Source organism: Ylistrum balloti, unplaced genomic scaffold (genome assembly GCF_031769215.1).
Source record: "Ylistrum balloti isolate Yb309-2 unplaced genomic scaffold, AGI_CSIRO_Ybal_v1 Utg369892, whole genome shotgun sequence".
Taxonomy (NCBI): domain Eukaryota; kingdom Metazoa; phylum Mollusca; class Bivalvia; order Pectinida; family Pectinidae; genus Ylistrum; species Ylistrum balloti.
The window spans coordinates 544,095-561,612 of record NW_026782024.1 but is presented as its reverse complement, the minus strand read 5'-3'; positions in this window follow the sequence as shown (position 1 = coordinate 561,612).

Here is a 17,518-nt window from a genome sequence, read left to right as displayed (position 1 = left end):
TGCACACCTCATTTCTCTCACAAAGGGTGGGTAAGTAAAAAATAAGTGTCATAAGTAATCATTATTACATAGCCATTATAGGGCTTTGCAGTGGACTGCGGTAACGTAAATTCATATAAATAGGATAGATCTAATCATATTAATGACTTTCTGTATACATGTTCATTCCTGACATTGATATGACTGTTTTAACAAATTTCATACAGTTGATAGCATAGTTTGTTTGTTTGTTTGGTGTTTTTTAATTTCCTTGTCACAAAATACAAAACTTCTTTCTCCTCTTTTTCTGGAAAAGTATGTAATGCCCAAAAACTGTTTCCGTATTCAATAATCGACACATTTAGATATACCATTCCTCAAAATTGAAATCAAAATTTGAAGTACCGGGAGAACGAAAACCTCAAGGTGAAAATATTTTTAGTATCCTACACCTTAAATTATTTTACTAATCATGTACAACAGTATCTCCCGATTTTTCTCTGTAACTGAACCTCCATCGCCCTCTCACATAGATGCATATACATATATCTTTTTATTAAAGTGTCTCGTATTAATACATAGAATACGTATAAAATATTAACATGTATCAGTACCCAGTCATTAATTTCGCTAACGAAACACTGTATATATCAAATGGAATTTGATTAGAATATACACATGAAACATTATTTTTGAGATATAAGTCACATCGTGTGGTTGTTGCTTACATATTTACCCTTATTTTTGTTCAGAGTACCCAGTACCTGGTCAAATGGCTAAACTATCCTCTATGGGAAGCAACCTGGGAGCCCGAAAGTCACCTACCATGTCATCTGATTGAATCATTCAACAATCCGTGTATAGACAACAGTCGTCTACGACATGCTACAAACGCCTTTGAAATTGCAATAAAGCAACGGCTCTGTTCACGAATTAACAAATTATCATTAGATTTTGACCTTGACATCTATTGATATTGTTATATTTATTACACTTTTTAATCGCCACCGACATAAATTTGAAACTTTGATTTATTTGTACATTTTGTATTGTATTCTTAAAGCTCTATTTATTTTCATGTATGTATTTCTACAGTCAACTTCATTGTTAGCATTGTACCAATGATAAAATATTTCTTGATATGACAGAAATAAAAATAAAATATATAAAATAATAGTAATAATAATAATAATTTATTGTTGTTATTCTGTAAAGGAAATAAAAGGTCAAGTATGTTTATCACAGTCTGACTTTGGTCCTATATATAGAATGTACAGGTCACATGATTATCCCGACTTGACCCCGATTGGGATTTAAGGTGCAGTATGAGTTATCTCCCTTAAACAGGCAAAATTGCTGGTAATGCCCCTCCCCTCCCCACACCAACCATCCCTGGTATCCATTATGTAGTATGTTGGTTTCCCTGACACTGGAGCTTGCGTTATCGAATCTTAAATCCAAGCTTCATACAATTATGTTTACTTTCAAACTTTTCTCGTTAACTTGGAATATTCTATGTTGAAATATCCAGGAAAATATCACAAATCACCTCCACACTGAGGCAACAGTCCCTGGTACCGGGAAATATTCATTCATGTAAGTACAATTATCATACAGAAAATGATGAAAAGTTAGGTTATATGGCTGGCGAGATGGGTTGTTTCACTTCATTTTATGGTTTGCTCGAAGTAAGAATCAGCAGAATCTAGTGTGTATTTCTTGATCACAAAATGACACATTTGAACAAAGCATTCGGGGTAGAAAAGCACTGTGTACGATAATGTTTTTCTTTTCAACCTATTCCACTCAGAATGTTCGAATGTTTCATTTGGTGATGAAGAAAATGTAGTTCCTGGAGATTATTCCATTTACAGCCAAAGGGGTGGATGTTTTACATTCTCATGACTAGGCAATTTTAAAATTATGCTGACAGCTATGAAAAATACGTAAAAAGCAAGGATTTCTAATGACGCTTTTGTGAATGAAATGGTATAATTCAAAATGTATACATCCATCTCTATTATTGACTTTATCATTACAAAATTTTCGTACATGGTATTACCACAGTCCACTGCACACAGGGGGTTAGCTAAAGGTGTGCAGTGGACTGTGATATCATATAATCTATTATACATAATTTTCCATTGCGAGAGTTACATGTATAAAGAATCCCTTTTTCAGTAAGGTTTTAAAATGTGTTAATGGTACTTCACCAGGGAGAAAGGATGTAATAATGTTATGTGATTCGTGAAGCTTGACACAGTTATCTTTCGTGGAACTACATTGCCTACACCTATCGACCTTGATCTTTCATTACACATTGTACAATACATTACATATATTTGTCTCTTCTAAACACGTACCAAAGACATTAGTGCTCAAATTTGGAAAAAAAGTTTTTAACTTGTTAACTCCTTTCTTGAATGTAGAACAAAGTTTCACAAGAATACTAGTTCAACTTCAGAAGTCTGATATGTGTGTTGTATTCATTGATTTTTATTAGTTGCGTGTTAGTTCTTTAAAGAGTATCTGTTCTAGTCATCATCACATACTGATGATAATTATACAAGAACTTGATGACGTTAACAGTTGAATGCTTTTGAAGTCGATCTGACGATTCCTCAAATGTCAAATATGACTGCTTATGAATGACGCCGGAGTATGGCGATCGCTAAGGTTACCTGAATAATTGGGCGGCGACAACTCGACAGTACTAAACGGAACCATCAAATGCTTAAAACCAGGATGATAAATTATATCTCAAGGATTAATGAAGTGACCTGGGCATTTCATTTGAAATGTTTGTTTTTTTCTTTATTGAACCAGAGACGTATATATCTGTTATATATGTCTCTGATTGAACCAGTCTTTTTACAAATAGTGAGTTTTCGTCTACTTCCTTTATCGCACTCAACGATACGCCTTCGGTACTCCTCATATCCTGTTTTCAGTTAGAGGGACACCGAAGACCTATTGTTTAATGACAGCAGTGAACACAAGGACTAACTCCATGAAAAAGTTAATTATTCAACTAATATTTTCAGAAGTTGAACTTTCCATTATAATAAGAAAAATATTAATGGAAGAAAACAGCAAAACTAAGGAATTGGTACATTTATGTATAAATTCCTCAATTTGTTTACCATTTTCTCAAATTAATACATATTGTTGTTTGAAATCGACGTTTTGAGGGTTGTGGCCAGCTAAACACCTAAAAAGGACATGATTTTAATATACATTTTCATTGAATTACTCCCCCACTCTCCTTTGGTAATGAACTGGAGACTGCTCAGTTCAATTGGTACAATTTGTTTCTCATTTCATGTCATTGTTAATGCCACATAAAACCTATATAATATCCGTTCTATATTGTATCAATGACCGATCTTAACATAGGCACTGTTACTCTGATGGTCGTTGGCACAAAAGCTTTCAAGGAGACAGAAAATACAGGTCCAAGGCCGAGGGCTTCATGGAGGCAAGTCAACACTACAAAAAACCTGTGCTGTGTCAAACGGATGTCTACCCAATTAGTACGATAACGCGAGTGACTGATGACAATCAGGATATAATAAATACCGATATTAAATAAATGAAAAAAAAACCAGAAGGAACATCAAATCAAAACATAAAGACGCTTTATTGACAAGAGATTAGACTCCACTATTTACAATGATTAGCTGTGTGGGAGATGCCGAACAGATCCACATATACACATAAAGTATACATACAGCACAAGAGAGAGAAGTATTTCACATACATATATACAGAATATATGTATATATACTGGTAAACACAATTTATGGTCATATACACAACATTCTAAATATTACAGACATATATATGTATGTATATATATATATATATATTTAGGAAAAAACAGCAAACGACATGTTAACACTGTACGAAGGTACCGGACGTGTTATTATAACGATTCATTCAATGATTTAGTGCTAAACTAACAAATTATTCTGCGTAATGTTGTAATTCTAAACGCAAAGTCTAATAATCAACACAACATGAACTTTGTTTATTTCATTTACATGTTTGACCATGTGACCAGTAATTCAAAGTTCAAGTTAATGGTCAGACGGAATCCATGACATCTGGTTCCATATTCACAAAGTCTTAGCACAGTAACAAACATGTCTATCAACATTTTATAACTAAAGAAAGAATGGACAGAAATCCGCCAAATGTATGGACGGACAAACATGTTAACATTCGACAACATCACACTTTTTCACTGCAACACTAGTGGGTAAGGAACAATGTTAAAGTTACATTTTTCAGTTCTTGTTTGTTACACTATCATTTGCAACTAGGTTCAAGTTTATCAGTATCATTTGCATCTAATCAATATGATATGTTACATTATGATAAAAAGAGTTACCAATACAATCACATGGGCAAAAGCTTACACTTATTAAGAGGACAGTATCTGATATTTCAATTTTCAACTATATTAGTCCCTGTTAACTAGAACTTGCAACAAATATTTGAAACAAGAAAAATAGATTTAACTGAATTCAACTGAACATTTACAAATCTTATTGTTAAAACAAATAGTGAAATTTTAAACAAACAGCAACTTCATAAAATGGTAAATAATCTCTAAAAATGACTTTCATAATGACAACCCTAACAAATGATGTTTTTTTTTTAATTAAATGACAACCCTAACAAATGATGTTTTTTTTTTAATTAAATGACAACCCTAACAAATGATGTTTTTTTTTTAATTAAATGACAACCCTAACAAATGATGTTTTTTTTTTAATTAAATGACAACCCTAACAAATGATGTTTTTTTTTTAATTAATGACAACCCTAAATGACAACCCTAACAAATGATGTTTTTTTTTTAATTAAATGACAACCCTATCAAATGATGTTTTTTTTTTTAATTAAATGACAACCCTAACAAATGATGTTTTTTTTTTAATTAAATGACAACCCTAACAAATGATGTTTTTTTTTTAATTAAATGACAACCCTAACAAATGATGTTTTTTTTTTAATTAAATGACAACCCTAACAAATGATGTTTTTTTTTTAATTAAATGACAACCCTAACAAATGATGGTTTTTTTTTAATTAAATGACAACCCTAACAAATGATGTTTTTCTTCAAATGACAACCCTAATTAAATGAACCCTAACAAATGATGTTTTTTTTTTAATTAAATGACAACCCTTTTAATTAAATGACAAACCTATCAAATGATGTTTTTTTTAAATTAAATGACAACCCTAACAAATGATGTTTTTTTTTTAATTAAACGACAACCCTAACAAATGATGTTTTTCTCTATCAAATGACAACCCTATCAAATGATGCTTTTTTTTTAATTAAACGACAACCCTAACAAATGATGTTTTTCTCTATCAAATGACAACCCTATCAAATGATGTTTTTTTTTTTAATTAAATGACAACCCTAACAAATGATTTTTTTTTTAATTAAATGACAACCCTAACAAATGATGTTTTTCTCTATCAAATGACAACCCTATCAAATGATGTTTTTTTTTTAATTAAATGACAACCCTAACAAATGATGTTTTTTTTTTAATTAAATGACAACCCTAACAAATGATGTTTTTCTTTTACAACCCTATCAAATAATTTTTTTTTAAATAAAATGACAACCCTATCAAATGATGTTTTTTTTTTAATTAAATGACAACCCTATCAAATGATGTTTTTCTCTATCAAATGACAACCCTAACAAATGATGTTTTTTTTTTAATTAAATGACAACCCTATCAAATGATGTTTTTCTCTATCAAATGACAACCCTATCAAATGATGTTTTTTTTAATTAAATGACAACCCTATCAAATGATGTTTTTTTTTAATTAAATGACAACCCTAACAAATGATGTTTTTTTTTAATTAAATGACAACCCTATCAAATGATGTTTTTCTCTATCAAATGACAACCCTATCAAATGATGTTTTTCTCTATCAAATGACAACCCTATCAAATGATGTTTTTTTTTAATTAAATGACAACCCTATCAAATGATGTTTTTCTCTATCAAATGACAACCCTATCAAATGATGTTTTTTTTTAATTAAATGACAACCCTATCAAATGATGTTTTTCTCTATCAAATGACAACCCTATCAAATGATGTTTTTCTCTATCAAATGACAACCCTAACAAATGATGTTTTTTTTTAATTAAATGACAACCCTATCAAATGATGTTTTTCTCTATCAAATGACAACCCTATCAAATGATGTTTTTTTTTTTAATTAAATGACAACCCTATCAAATGATGTTTTTTTTTTTAATTAAATGACAACCCTAACAAATGATGTTTTTTTGTATTAAATGACAACCCTAACATATAATGACAAACCTAAAGGATGATGACTTAATTAAGCGACTTGTTCAAATGAAAACCCTTAAAAGGCAACAGGGTCAATGGACATGTCAAAGTGACTAGTTCTGTGAGACTGTTTCAATGGCAACTAATGAATGAGAAGAAATTATTAAAGACTGAATATCTACTGTTTATATGTTAATCAAGACTTTGTTTTAATCAGAAATGTGAATATCTGATAGTTTTAGTGGTATGAATAACCAGTACATGAGACCATCATTATAATGCTATATGAAAAATTTGAAAATCAAGAAGTTGGCTCAAGACAGCCTTCCTGTGAATCTTCGTCTTTAACAGTATAGCATTTTCAGTACATGTACCTGATATACAACATAAATAACAATGTACAAAAAAACCCTGTAACTTTTGAGTAGCATTACAACCAAGAAAATATTTTCTCAAAGTGTTTCGTAAACAACTGAATAGGGGACATAGAGCACTGTTACATCAAAACACATACTAATTGATTGTAATGAAAAACATATTTTCTACGTCATAGGAAAAAATAATTCATTCATTGAGCGTTAAACGACATTAATGTGCTTCCTCTTTAACCACATATGCATGTCCGTATTAGAATAGGTAAATTTCACTGTTAAAACTACTGACAAATGATAAACTTTTACAAAACTCTTAAAAGACAGGATTCACCTGATTGCTTTCATTGCTTTCTATAAGAAATATCAAAAAAGTTATTTCACAATCGCCCAGAATAAATAATGATTGTTTCAAGATCCAGTGAACACAAGGTTGAAAGATCATGTTGGTACAGCTTGATATCAAATATTGAAATACAAGATATTTGCATGTACCAGAAATAACAACATACCCCAACAAACTGAAGTATTCTAGAAACGTGAAATCTCCAGCTTTTTTCTCCTTGAAAGTGAGGATTTTTAAAGTTTTGTTGGTCAAGTAGAAATAATTTTTGGTTAATTCTACTTAACTTGAGGTTTAACTTCCAAAATCTTAACTGGTCAGGACATTGAAGATTTCTATCACAGTAATACCTTTCTTTAGGGGGTAAGTAATCTTCTTTCAGAACATCAATTAGACTTCAGTTTTTTTCCGGTAAATGAATAACATAACCTTGATATAAATAACAATAAAAAAACCCCAAAGATTTCGTTCCTTGTTCAAATTAATTCTATCTGAAAGTATCTGTACAGTCAAAACACTAGTTTTTGTGATAATAGTCATTATAAGAGATAAGTGATAAACATACCCCCACTATATAGTATAGCAATGATATGTAAAAATATACTTAAAAATGAATATACAACAATGAACTTTTCAATAAATAAAATCACTTAACTAGTACGACTTAACAAATGTGAGAAAAAAGAAGATATATTTCTAATAACTTGCCTTTAAAGGTTGTTGATTGAAAATTATACAGATATCCAGACTTCACAGACAATATAGTGCTGATATCCAGACTTCACAGACAGTATAGTACTGATGTCCAGACTTCACAGACAATATAGTACTGATATCCAGACTTCACAGACAATATAGTGCTGATATCCAGACTTCACAGACAATATAGTGCTGATATCCAGACTTCACAGGCAATATAGTGCTGATATCCAGACTTCACAGACAGTATAGTACTGATATCCAGACTTCACAGACAATATAGTGCTGATATCCAGACTTCACAGACAATATAGTGCTGATGTCCAGACTTCACAGACAATATAGTGCTGATATCCAGATTTAGTTGACTGTGTAGTACCGATATCCAGATTTAGTTGACTGTATAGTGCTGATATCCAGATTTAGTTGACTGTATAGTGCTGATGTCCAGACTTAGTTGACTGTATAGTGCTGATGTCCAGATTTAGTTGACTGTAAAGTGCTGATGTCCAGATTTAGTTGACTGTATAGTGCTGATATCCTGACTTAGTAGACTGTATAGTGCTGATGTCCAGATTTAGTAGACTGTATAGTACTGATGTCCAGACTTAGTAGATTGTATAGTGCTGATGTCCAGACTTAGTAGATTGTATAGTGCTGATATCCAGATTTAGTTGACTGTATAGTGCTGATATCCTGACTTAGTAGACTGTATAGTGCTGATGTCCAGATTTAGTAGACTGTATAGTACTGATGTCCAGACTTAGTAGATTGTATAGTGCTGATGTCCAGACTTAGTAGATTGTATAGTGCTGATATCCAGATTTAGTTGACAGTATTTGCACTACACTCTGACTTAAGAGACTGTATTCTCCTGATATATCTGAACTTTAAATACAAACAGTTGACCGAATTGTACTGATGCACATATCTATTACATATTCACCACATGCCTAATTGTTAAAGAAAAATAACAATAAGTTTTAAGCGTGTAGATATAACAAATGCTCATCAACAATTAAAACAGAGATTTGTAGATATTTTCTAGCTCATATTTCTGTAAAAATAAAAAAAAACTATGTTATCCACTACGCTTTACTAATTATTTACAAACTTTTTAATCAAAACAGAAAATGTTTATCAACAATAAATTTGGAGGTAAAAGTTAGAAAGACACAATTGCTAGCTAAAGATATCTCATGTATATGTGTAACAGTCCTGAAGACCTATAACATGGAGAAGCTTCTGTTAAATATTTCTAATATTTATGATATATCTATTACAAATACAAATAAATGATATACGTAAAATGGATGCCATAATAGACTTAACGTTCAAACTTGTTATACATTAACGAGAGTTTATAAGTAAAATATTACTCTAAAGGTATCATTTGCTTGCTACAATTTCAAGAAAAAATAAAGGATGAAACAGCCACTAAAAACATGTTTCTAATTGTAAACTAAACTATCCTAAGTTGACACTACACATAAAATATAATAGAAATGAAAAAAAAAAATAATAATAAGATCTGTAAAGTTGTAACTCAACACATGAATGCACCGATCTGCCATGCCATCATTATAAGTTTTAGGCTAATGCTTAGGTTATGTGCAATAGTCATCACCTAAGACAGAGCAGAATTTAATATTGCAGTTTCACACATACAGAATCATTACAGACATGCAGCACTAGATAAATGCAAACTTAAGGCACAAATAATTAGTGGGGTGAACTTGTATATTGTTAAACTGGGGCCTTCTTGTGATCTGATTCTAGCTGAAGGGTGAATCTCAGGGTTTCCTCATCATAATCTGACTGTTCTGTTTCTTCACAGATCAACATCTGATAATAGATCAGGAAATCTCCAACGTCCACAATCACATCATCATGAAAACCTATTTCAATAAAGATTTCATTGTTTTTGTTTGTTTTCATTTTTTCCAAATGAAAAATTTAAGCTAACTACAGGCTCATTTAATTCCCCCTGTGAAAAGCAGCCATTTGGTGTCTATTTAGACTGACATATTAATTGGTATGAATATGAACACAACACTTGGTAATTAAATATATATATACAGATGTTTCCAATCACAGATATCAAGTTTTAACAGAAAATATTTCAACAATAGTTTTTTTTGCTAAAAAGATATTTAAGCCCTGTCTGTTTATAAATATTAACAACCTGAATGTTTTCTTTTTTTTTTATGTTTGACTTTTTCATTTCAAAATGACAAACTGCTGACATCTTATTGTTATATATATATATATATACACGTATGTGAACAGTTTACATCACATGTACCCTCACCAACTATAAATACCTTCACCAAAGTTATGACTATCTCAAAATCATCATGGGTTTTATTTCTGAAGTTTAAGTCAGAAAAAAGATTCAATCAGTTAATTTATAATGTCGGCCATCAGATTTAGGTCTTCCATCTATTTTAAGAAATATGCAATTTACAAATGATTTTAAATCTTACAAGGATGTGGAATACTAGTAGTTTGATGTTTCAATGATTATGTCTCTTTTAATGATTTTAATAAAGAATACAATTATTATAGTAAAAAGCAATGTACTTCTTTGGTGAAATTTACAGCAAGCATGCTGGGTGAACAGGTGACTGCTTAAGAAAAAAGGAGTAATTTCTGTGGTCCAGCTGAGACTCAAGATATTTGATTTTAGCCAGAGCAGTTTACATAATGTATTTGGTCCTGGGCAGTTTAGATAAAGGTTGATAGACTAGACATGACTTCCAGCAAGGTAAGTAGTGAACAGAAAGTTGGACATTGTCTAAATTTGGGGGTCAATTATTAATGTGATTTTGAACAGGCAATAAAACAATTAAAAGTTAACAATCAATTAATTAAACCATAAAAAATGATAATCTTTCCGACTATGGGATGAAAATAAATGCATAACTAAGAAAAATGGTGTTAACCCTTTCATCAAACTGAACCGAAGTACAAATTTATGAATAACAAGAATTTCAGAAGAATAATAAAAAAAATATAATTGATATGGGACTATATAGGAGAAGGTCAGAGAATAATCCCTGTAGGTTGATATCTAACACCACATACAGTTGTGGTAACGCACAACGCAACAAAAACTTGTGCACACATCTTCCGCACATGGGCACGCTACAGTAGCGCACAACTAGGTATACTTACATACATGTGAGAGTAGCAAGAGGTGTGTCCAAGGCTACAAAAATTACCTACATACAGGTATATATATGCTACAGGTCCATACCAGCTAGGTCTCCAATGTAATGAAAACAAAACTCAATATTTTCCCAGAGTATCTATCTTTCCTTGGAGTGTTAACAAGTGTCTGACCTATCAATAAAAGGTTTAATAAAGAACAATACTTAGCTGTACTCTTACCTACTAAGAAAATAAATAAACCCTATCCCACACTCTTTAGAAAGTCATTTCTAAATTTATATAACCCATGATAGATCCTTATATAGTGTGCACAGATGTGCAACAGCAAATGTCATCAAGATTTCCTACAGTGAACACATTGTGTGTACCTTGCACAATGTCTGATGTTGTGCAATCCCAAAACTGTAAATATTCCTTGCATCTTTACATCTCCACATAGTCAAAAAATGTGGTCCTCAACAAATGTCTAAGAACAGAGTCATATTAAGAGAAATACACATCTGATACTGATTCACATACACAAGAAAATAATTAACTTATAAGCTAAATTTACATGCAAAAAATAACATAACAGATGATAAAATGTTGATATGATATAAACGACGTCAATTTATAACTGACATCAACAACGAAATAACACACAAGTATAAATACCCAACACTAACATCAATGATGGAATGAATAACAAAGGGTTAAAAGAGATTAACATGCAGTAATAAACGCCATAGATCAGTCAAAAGATTGGTCTACATAGCAAAAATCAGATTTGGTGACATGACACCTACAGAAAGTGTTGCTAACAATGATATTGTGAGTTAGTCTGTCAACCTCTACCAGAGTGCATTGAGGTACTCCAATAACACCTCTGTAAACGGCTCACGCCATTTCAAGATTGTTGAAAAAGATATTTGTGTCAAATAATAACGTATTGCAGAATTTTTCTAGTTTGTCATTTGTGTTATATTGAAAACTGTTATTTGTTCATCTGGAAAATTACTACACTAATCTATTTGGTTATAAACTTAAATGATTATTTCATGGAAGATTAAATTTGAGTAAACAGTCACAAACTGTTGTGTTTACTTTATGTACTTTCACTTTTCAACTACCAACATCAGTAACAGATGGTAATTAGACAACAATGTTAGTGATATATAACATCTTAAAAATCCATAAAAGTATTTTTTTCGCTGATCGATAACCAACAAAATAATCTACAATTGTGTCCTTCATTGGAGTTGTCAGGGATGCCGTCATAGTTTTGCACAGTGTCAAGCTTTGACCCTGACCTTGACTGTAAGGTAAACGATTTGTAACAGAGGTGTTTTGGAACTGTAAAAGAAAGACAACTCTGGTCGAGGTTGTTAGTCTGTATGGATTAGATGTGTTTACATTTACAGATGTACTGTTATTGTGCCCTACATATATATCTATTCCTATAGATTTCTACATAGCTTATATAACTACATGTACCGATATCTTCTGTATGAAGCTTTATACACATTTGTATACACACATATCTAAACTGTATGTACCTGTATACACACATATCCAAACTGTATGTACCTGTATACACATATATCTAAACTGTATGTACCTGTATACACACATATCTAAACTGTATGTACCTGTATACACACATATCTAAACTGTATGTACCTGTATACACACAAACTGTATGTACCTGTATACACATATATCTAAACTGTATGTACCTGTATACACACATATCTAAACTGTATGTACCTGTATACACACATATCTAAACTGTATGTACCTGTATACACACATATCTAAACTGTATGTACCTGTATACACACATATCTAAACTGTATGTACCTGTATACACACATATCCAAACTGTATGTACCTGTATACACATATATCTAAACTGTATGTACCTGTATACACACATATCCAAACTGTATGTACCTGTATGTACCTGTAGACACACATATCTGTATGTACCTGTATACACACATATCTAAACTGTATGTACCTGTATACACACATATCCAAACTGTATGTACCTGTACACACACATATCCAAACTGTATGTACCTGTATACACACATATCTAAACTGTATGTACCTGTACACACACATATCCAAACTGTATGTACCTGTATACACACATATCTAAACTGTATGTACCTGTATACACACATATCTAAACTGTATGTACCTGTATACACACATATCCATACACACATATCCAAACTGTATGTACCTGTACACACACATATCAAAACTGTATGTACCTGTACACACACATATCCAAACTGTATGTACCTGTATGTACCTGTATACACACATATCTAAACTGTATGTACCTGTATACACACATATCTAAACTGTATGTACCTGTATACACACATATCTAAACTGTATGTACCTGTATACACACATATCCAAACTGTATGTACCTGTACACACACATATCTAAACTGTATGTACCTGTACACACACATATCCAAACTGTATGTACCTGTACACACACATATCCAAACTGTATGTACCTGTATACACACATATCTAAACTGTATGTACCTGTACACACACATATCTAAACTGTATGTACCTGTATACACACATATCTAAACTGTATGTACCTGTATACACACATATATGTATGTACCTGTATACACACATATCTGTATGTACCTGTATACACACACATATGTACCACACACACATATCCAAACTGTATGTACCTGTATACACACATATACCTGTATACACACATATCCAAACTGTATGTACCTGTATACACACATATCCAAACTGTATGTACCTGTACACACACATATCCAAACTGTATGTACCTGTATACACACATATCTAAACTGTATGTACCTGTATACACATATATCCAAACTGTATGTACCTGTACACACACATATCCAAACTGTATGTACCTGTACACACACATATCCAAACTGTATGTACCTGTACACACACATATCCAAACTGTATGTACCTGTACACACACATATCCAAACTGTATGTACCTGTACACACACATATCCAAACTGTATGTACCTGTATACACACATATCTAAACTGTATGTACCTGTATACACACATATCCAAACTGTATGTACATGTACACACACATATCCAAACTGTATGTACCTGTACACACACATATCCAAACTGTATGTACCTGTACACACACATATCCAAACTGTATGTACCTATATACACATATATCCAAACTGTATTTACCTGTACACACACATTTCCAAACTGTATATACCTGTATACACACATATCAAATTTGCATGTACCTGTTTACAAATATATCCAAATTGTATGTACCTGTTTACAAATATATTTAAATTGCATGTACCTGTTTACAAACATATCCAAATTGTATGTACCTGTTTACAAACATATCCAAATTGTATGTACCTGTTTACAAACACACACATCCAATTCGTATGTACCTGTTTACACACATATCCAATTTGTATGTACCTGTTTACACACATATCCAATTTGCATGTACCTGTTTACAAATATATCTAAACTGTATGTACCTGTTTACAAACATATCCAAATTGTATGTACCTGTTTACAAACACACACATCCAATTTGTATGTAGCTGTTTACACACATATCCAATTTGCATGTACCAGTTTTCAAATATATCTAAATTGTATGTACTTGTTTACACACATATATACAATTTGTAGGAGCCTGTATACACACATATACAATCTGTATGTGCCTGCACTTGCAAACACACCTGCATGAAATTCTACATACATTAAAAAAACTTCTGTACAAATCTTTATGTAAAAAACAATTAGAGATAAGTATAAATATCCATATGCTTCAGTTGTAGGTCACAAAGCTGTTTAGTTTTTTATCATAATTATATCATTAACATAACAATCAAAATCACTCCAAATAATTTACAAACATGAAGCAATTTGTTCAGATAAAATATAAGTAGCATACAAAAGGTGAGAGAATGCTTTAGATAAAGTTAGCACTTAATTTTCAGTAAGCTTTTTTTTGTCTTATTGCACTAGTTTTCCAAACTACTTACAAAAAGAAATCCATTTTTCTGCCCATATCTACTTCGGCATCAAGTGTAACAGCAATTTGTGTTAAATCATCCCACAAAACTGGTACGTTATTCATTTTTTTTCTTCGTTTTCTAGCCAAAAATAATCAAGATGTATGCAAATCTCCCACAAGATTGGCTAATGAAATAGCTTGAATGTTTTCTTTTAAATTAAAATTAAAAAAAAAAGATGAGAGAATGCTTTCAGCTGAGAAATAAATCTCAAGCTCATTCTCATCTGAATTTTGTGCCAATTAATGTTCGTACATGTATAATGGCAACTCTGTTGAGATAAAGTTTATTACCGAAACAAGCTGGTGCATTCATCATAGACTGGACTGCTATATGGGTTATACAATATCATTGTGTTTTTCACTCTTGCAAAAGCATATGCAATTCATGCAAGTTAGACCAACAAATTCTTTGGGAGTCAGCTTACACATTTTCAAATATTAAAGCTTGCAATATGTGGGTCTAATGAACACTTGTTTTTGTCTGGCTTTGTCAGAAGTCAATTAAATCATTATCTCTATCGATTATAAGGGTTATTTATACAGAATTTCATCAATGATGTGATTTATTCATTATGCTGTAAAGCTGAAGCCAAGCTCCTGATAGCCTTGCTTATCAAGTTATTTTTAGGTGTAAAGCCAGGACCTTAATATAATGCAGAATAGCAGGTGTTCCCTCACATGTGACAGTCAATACATTTACAACCTTCACCAATTTAATACAGTCTAAGTAATGGAAATTACACACATAGAACTAAATGCAAACAACCTCTGCCATTTATCAATATAAGTTCTTCATTCATTGCCACAGAATAGAGTAATACATGTTGACAAGGTTGACCATAAAACACTGGTAATACCACCCATAGTACAGAAATGTTGACAGAATTGACCTCTCTAACACTGGTAATACCACCCATAGTACAGAAATGTTGACAGAATTGACCTCTCTAACACTGGTAAACCTTGGTTTTATACCACCCATAGTACAGAAATGTTGACAGAATTGACCTCTCTAACACTGGTAAACCTTGGTTTTATACCACCCATAGTACAGAAATGTTGACAGAATTGACCTCTCTAACACTGGTAAACCTTGGTTTTATACCACCCATAGTACAGAAATGTTGACAGAATTGACCTCTCTAACACTGGTAAACCTTGGTTTTATACCACCCATAGTACAGAAATGTTGACAGAATTGACCTCTCTAACACTGGTAAACCTTGGTTTTATACCACCCATAGTACAGAAATGTTGACAGAATTGACCTCTCTAACACTGGTAAACCTTGGTTTTATACCACCCATAGTACAGAAATGTTGACAGAAATGTGACCTCTCTAACACTGGTAAACCTTGGTTTTATACCACCCATAGTACAGAAATGTTGACAGAATTGACCTCTCTAACACTGGTAAACCTTGGTTTTATACCACCCATAGTACAGAAATGTTGACAGAATTGACCTCTCTAACACTGGTAAACCTTGGTTTTATACCACCCATAGTACAGAAATGTTGAGGGTTTTGACCTCTCTTCATCTGGTAAACCTTGGTTTTATACCACCCATAGTACAGAAATGTTGACAGAATTGACCTCTCTAACACTGGTAAACCTTGGTTTTATACCACCCATAGTACAGAAATGTTGACAGAATTGACCTCTCTAACACTGGTAAACCTTGGTTTTATACCACCCATAGTACAGAAATGTTGAGGAGATTGACCTCTCTAACACTGGTAAACCTTGGTTTTATACCACCCATAGTACAGAAATGTTGACAGAATTGACCTCTCTAACACTGGTAAACCTTGGTTTTATACCACCCATAGTACAGAAATGTTGAGGAGATTGACCTCTCTAACACTGGTAAACCTATGGTTGTATACCACCCATAGTACAGAAATGTTGACAGAATTGACCTCTCTAACACTGGTAAACCTTGGTTTTATACCACCCATAGTACAGAAATGTTGACAGAATTGACCTCTCTAACACTGGTAAACCTTGGTTTTATACCACCCATAGTACAGAAATGTTGAGGAGATTGACCTCTCTAACACTGGTAAACCTATGGTTGTACACCACCCATAGTACAGAAATGTTGAGGAGATTGACCTGTCTAACACTGGTAAACCTATGGTTGTATACCACCCATAGTACAGAAATGTTGAGGAGATTGACCTCTCTAACACTGGTAAACCTATGGTTGTATACCACCCATAGTACAGAAATGTTGAGGAGATTGACCTCTCTAACACTGGTAAACCTATGGTTGTACACCACCCATAGTACAGAAATGTTGAGGAGATTGACCTCTCTAACACTGGTAAACCTATGGTTGTACACCACCCATAGTACAGAAATGTTGATGGGATTGACCTATTTGACACTAGTAAACCTGATATTTTACACAGAAAAATTGACGAGATTGAACTATTTAAAACTGGTAATCCTGGTGTTGTATACAGACTACAATGGTAAACCTATGGTTACTTACCACTAATAAAGCATTTTCTTAA